Source organism: Pteropus medius, unplaced genomic scaffold (genome assembly GCF_902729225.1).
Source record: "Pteropus medius unplaced genomic scaffold, Ma_sr-lr_union100, whole genome shotgun sequence".
Taxonomy (NCBI): domain Eukaryota; kingdom Metazoa; phylum Chordata; class Mammalia; order Chiroptera; family Pteropodidae; genus Pteropus; species Pteropus medius.
In genome coordinates, this window is record NW_024340848.1 from 8,687,057 (window position 1) to 8,693,269 (window position 6,213).

The following is a 6,213-nucleotide window of genomic DNA, read 5'->3' on the forward strand; positions in this document are numbered from 1 at the left end:
CACAAAAAATATATTTATCAAAGTAAGTATATATTTTTGAAAATCATTTGCTTTTTAAAATAATTTACCCAATGTGGCAACCGAAACTTGCTTCCCAGTTTTACCCCAGGTTGACATTGTAGAATTCTGGTGTCCTGGGTGACACCCTGGTGTTTAGGTTTAAAGCTTTAGCCTTGGACGTGGTTCCATAGTGTAGCGGTTAGCACGTCTCCTTTACTTGAAGAAGGTCCTGGGTCCACATCCCAGTGGAGCCACAGTCCATGGTCTATGGCCATGCCACCCTGAACAAGCCCAATGTCTGATCTTGGAAGCTAAGCAGGATTGGGCCTGGTTAGTACTTGGATGGGAGACTACCTAGGAAGACCAGGTGCTGTAGGCATAAATAATAATAAATAATAAAAATAAATAAATAAAGCTTTAGCCTTGGTCAGCATTCTAGTGTTATCCAATTGAGTCAATGTTTCAATAAAGCCATTCTCCCCTCTTTCCTTCCCAATTTTTGCATGAACTTCTCTTATCCTTTATATCTGTGTTTAATCTAAGAGCTTTGCAGAATATTGAATTTAAGCATTTTATAGTATGATATAACATTTTTTTTTTTAGCACTGTGGCTTCTCAGAGTTAACTATATAGAATAAATTGACATCTATTATAACATTTAGAGCATCAATATTTATGTGCTATATATATGAAATACCTACACACAGATAAAACTACAGATATACAGTTATTTCTATTTCATGTGTATGAATTCAATATTTAAACATGGACTCACTTGTATACAGATATGTAAGATAAACTGTATCTTTACATATACATATATAGTTATTTATATATACCTTAGGATAAGAATGTGTGTGTTTGTGTGTAGGTATATACAGGGCAACTTTTACCTATATATGTTCATAAAAACTTCTAGAGCAAACTTTACATTTTTCTGTCTGCCCTAAATATCCCATGAGCATCATGTTTAACATTTAACTTGTTGTGACACCTTCACCCTCAACCTCTTCCTATATTCCCTGTCTCAGTGAATGGTCCTAAAAGCCACCCAGTCGCCCAAGGATTTTGACACCTTCCTATCTTCCGCCCTGATCCTAAAATCAATCACCAAGTCTTGTGGATTGCTTTCCAAATATTTCTCAAACCCACACCTTCTTTTGTCCTTATAGAAAGTTGTATAGAGTGGGCCTTCCACTGGCCCTCCGACCTCCTTTAAACTCACCCCCAACGTGGCCATTAGACTCATCTGACTAAAGTGTAGGTCTGGTCGTGTCTTGATTCTAATTAAACCTTTCAGGGCATCTCTGCCACATTACCCAGAATGTAAGGATCTACAAGGCTCTAAACTACAAAGTCAATCAGATGTTTTTATTCCTTAGCTTTTGTTTGTTCTATTTTTTCCATCAAGAAAAACCTCCATGATGAATTTCACCTTACAATTATATTCATCTTTAAAATAAATATCAAGTGTTAACTAAAAATAAGGATATATTATAGATATATATATATTCATTATGCATACATCTATATAAATTTAGGTATATAATAACCAAATCTATATTAACATAGTACTAAAACAAAACTTCTGCTTGACCCTGGCAAATAATTCAGCACTGCTAGATATGCTCATTCATTTGTTCAAATATTTACCGAGTTCTCACTGCATGAAGGATGCTTGGGAGACATTACAAAATAAAATGGCTGAAAATTCTTGCCCTGGTAAAGCTTAAATTTTGGAATATAGAGAATTTATTTCTTTCTTTTAAAAATATCTATTTTTGAATCCTTTAATAGTCAATAGATCTTAATAAATTTGATTGTATTGTGAAAACGAAGCTTTCGTATTTATTTAAATCTAGAATTGTATTACTAAACAATGAGAGGTAAATTTTGATTGTTTCTAATCTTATATTTTCAGAAATTTTTAATTAATTGGCTTGTATATATTCAAATATATACCATGTTTAGTATTCATCAGCTAAGGAAGTCCTTTGCTTGTATGTTGTATCACATAAGATTAGATTAAGTAGTGGATGATAAGAAAAGATAGTTTCTTTTTCTCTCTTGAGCAAAGGAGTCTGGAGGCAGGATCTCAGGGCTGATATGGCAGCTTTGCTGTTCCTGAAATGGAAGGTCCCTGTACCCACTCAAAAGTTTGAGCTAGTTCTCTGATGGGATAAAGGGGGGGCTGTGACAAAAAATTAAATACTTGGAATTAAACCATACAGGTTTTTGTAGCAACACCTAGGCACTGGGAATTGGCTTAACCACTTAACTTGCACACCATTTTGCCCCAGAGCTATGGATTAAGGAAGAATCCTTATCGCCTGAACTTGATCTTTGACAATAGTGGCTACATTTTGGTGACTGTGAGGTCTGAGAACATATCCTTTTCTTTGAATACTGTTAAATGGACAGTAAACAATGCAGTTAAGAACACGGACTCTAGTTTTTTAGTACATTTTAGCAAGATTTCTTTAATTCATCGCAGTTCTTCCAGCTAGATTATAACCTTTCTGATCATGTGCTGCACACTTTTGCATTTCCATAATCTCCTAGCACAGGATCCTGCATGATCTTTCTTTTGCTCATCTTTCCAGCTTCATCCTGTCATACTCTTCTCTTCTCTCCATAACCTTCCTATCGAGATTCCTAGAATGGGCCCATATCCTTCAATATTGGAGAAACCTACAACCTTCAAACAAAAGACAAACAGATAGTAATTGCTGACAGTGCCCAAATGAAACAGCTGGGTCCTTGCACTACAATGGAGTCCACCATTAGCAAGCTCACCCTGGTACACAAATTTCAATCCAACCACCATAAGATGAATTATAATTGAGTCTTAACCAGTCATGGCAATCTCATTGCTTTAGCCAGTGATTGGGCTAGTGGAGGCCATATGGCACTATTATGGAAGTCTACCATATGGGACCTTCTATACAATATTTGACTTTTCAGATTAAAGGGAACAGGATTGGCCAGCATGGACCTTCACTCATTTCCTTTCTCCCTTTTCCAGCATAGAAAGCAAATATGATGCTAGCAGTTATCTTTTCTTAACATGTTGATGCAAATGAAGAAAAGTCCAGTGTATGACTCTGGTCATCTTTGAGCCTCTAACTACATTTCTTGTTATGTGAGAAAAATCCTAATTTTTATATTCATATTTGTGGGTAGTCTGAATGTATTCCTAACTAATAATACAATATCTGCCCATTAAGAATTATAGAAGGAAAAGAGAAAAACAGAGGGGAGGGTATTAAAAAGAAATTCCAGAACTAAAGGACAGAGGTTTGCAGATTGAAAGAGGTCATTAAATACCCAAAACAATGAAAATAATTAAACTTTACTAAGCCATATCACCAGAAATTTCAGAACACTAGATGTATTTTAAAAGATCTAAAAGCTAACAGAGAGAAATAATAAAATCAGCCACATACTAAACATCAAGAATCATAATGGTGTTAGACTTCTTCACAACACTGTAAGCTAGAACACAATGAAGCAATGCATTCAAACTTCTGGAAGCAATTATTTGTACTGCAGAATCTTGTACTCAGCCAACCTGGAGAAAAAGTGTAAAGGAGAACAAAATTATTTTCCTACATACATAGTCTCATAATTTTTCTTATTCGTGCACCCTTCTCAGGAAACTCCAAAGGGAGGGGGAATATGCTCCACCAAAGCAAGCAAGTGCACTGAGAGAAAAGACATGGGATCCAAAGAACAGAGTCTTTGACAGGAGACAGGCAAAGGAATTCACCAGCATGGTAATGAAAAGTCCCCAGATGAGAGCTTGTCAGAAGATCTAAATGCAACTCCTCCATACTGCAGCAGAAAAACAGAAGACTCCAAGATGAATGTCCCCTAAAGGAAAAGCACTGGTGTTTAGCCAGAGGAATTTTACTGTTCTTATGGAGAATTTAAAGAAAAATTAGCAGTAAAGACAGAGCCAACTTGGCAGATAAAAAATAAAATAAAATAAAATAAGGCATTTATTAAGCAGAAAACAAAAAATATGTGCAAGCAAAGAATTATAAGTCAATAATAATTATAAGTCATAGTGATAGAAACCATGAACATTTACTTAAGAATCATGATTTAGGTATTTTGGGAAAATGGAGAGAGAGGTGGTAGAGAACTAAATTCGCATCTATTATAAGAATCCATAGATATCTAAAATTTTAAAAAATAATATTGTGACACTATTATTTTAAAATATGAGGTAAATTCCTAAAAAAAAAAAAAAATGGCTGCAAGATTTTTAAACCGGGGATAAAAAAAAAGACAGTACAAAAGATCTCTCTTTTTCCTCATCTGAAAATTTAACTTTTAAGAACATGCACATGTTTTATTTCAATGCAAATTAAACTGAAATACTTATTTATCCATAAAATTTTGGAGAAAGCATTAAAACAGTTCTTCTAAAGTTACAACAAAGGACCTCAAAAAAAAAAAGACCATTTAATGAAGATTTGTTTCTATGATCTGGTTTTCTATTTTTTTGTTTCTATGGTTTTTGAGTAAATATTTCTGTATAGTCTAAAATGGTCCAGCTAAAACCCACTACAAAAACTAGGTGTTTTGAAACATGAGAAAGTTTTCTGACAGGGGAATTTAAGCATTATAAGAGAAGAATTTGCTGGAAAAACCTAAAAAATTTAGCAATCTATATAATAACCTTTCATTTGGCTCATGCATTTTCCTTCTTTGGAATACAAAATTATAGTCTTTCAATTAAAGAAAAACTTTAACTAAGGAAAAATCTTCACTCTTGTATTAATAATTTTAATAATTTGACAATAATAATTCTGTAAATCTTATGACCCCTCATATGAAATATTATTTTTCTAGGAAAGCTTCTTTATGGAAATTTAGATATGGAATTGGAATATAATGATCATTTGTATTTTTTACAATATAATAATATTGGAATTATGAGTTTATATTAGATCTGATAGTCACATTTTAAAATAAAATTATATTTTAAAAAAAGGATTGAATATATATGTATGTGTACAAGGGTGGATGGGTGGAATGAATATATATATATGAATAAGCAAAATAATTTCTAAACTTGCTCTTTCAGTTTTAATGAAACAAAAGACAGCTAGATAAATGTGCCGGTTCCATGTGAGTCAGGATTAATCTTTTAGAAAGTTTTTGCTTTGAATTAATTTATGTATGGTTTCCTCTTCTTTTTCCCCTTTCTTTTCTTCCTTCCTCCTTTTTATCCCCATCAGTCAAACATTAATTCTGCGAAAAAGCTATGTTCAATAATAAATTCATGAAGACAGCAACTTTATTAATTATCTCAGTTCACCACTTTAGTAGAGACTTGGTCGATAATCCTGGATAATCTCTCTCGGAAAAAGCAATTCCTTGTTCAAAAGAACTTTTATAAGGATTCATCCCAATAAGCCAGATTATCCTTATAAAAGTTTCTATATAAGAGTTTGGTATCTTTGTGAGAACTGTCCTCTCACCTGGGAGAGTTTTCTTCCTAGTCTTCCTAGCAAATGTTAGTCATTTTTTAAACTTGGTCTGGCATCAACTCACCTGACATTAGATGGTTTCTCTTAACTATCTTCACTTTCCAAGTCTTCTTATTAACCAACATGTCCCTTGCTCTGTAAAATTCCCACAGCACACCCAGAGCAGCCTTCCCTGGGGTGTCCTATCATCTTAGCATGTGCTCGCCAAGAGTCACTGCAAACTACTTGGACCAGGATATGTGTTGTTGTACTCATACGATTTAATTAAAGCTTACACAAACCAAGAAAATGTACATGGGCAGAAAACATATTCCTCTGAAAATTAATTTGAATGTTCTTTTGAGAAGACTCAGTGAAGATCAGTCTTCAAATACATACAAAAAAATATGTGAAAACTAAATAGGCAAAATAAGTGCGAATTTGGGGAAAATAATAAAAAATCTAGAGGGATGGGAACTTGGGTGCCTCATAAGTCTTTTTGGGTTCACTACTATGTAGTCAATACATTGAAACTGGAAATCGTCAAAAATTTATTATAAACATGGTTTAAACAAGAAGGAGTTCTCAGTTTTCCAATCTGTGGGCTTAGGCACTTAAAAAGACTTGGCTTTTTCTCAGATTGACAAAAACAACAACAAAAACTGATGTTTTATTTTGAATAAAATGCCTAAATTTGTATGTATTCTTTTAGCTACCCACCTCGACTAAACTC

General features: G+C 33.6%; 1 pseudogene; it reads left to right on the forward strand.

Annotated features, from left to right (window-relative positions):
- Window positions 1-263: 263 nt before the first annotated feature.
- Window positions 264-379, forward strand: LOC120582888 (uncharacterized; annotated as a pseudogene).
- Window positions 380-6,213: the final 5,834 nt, after the last annotated feature.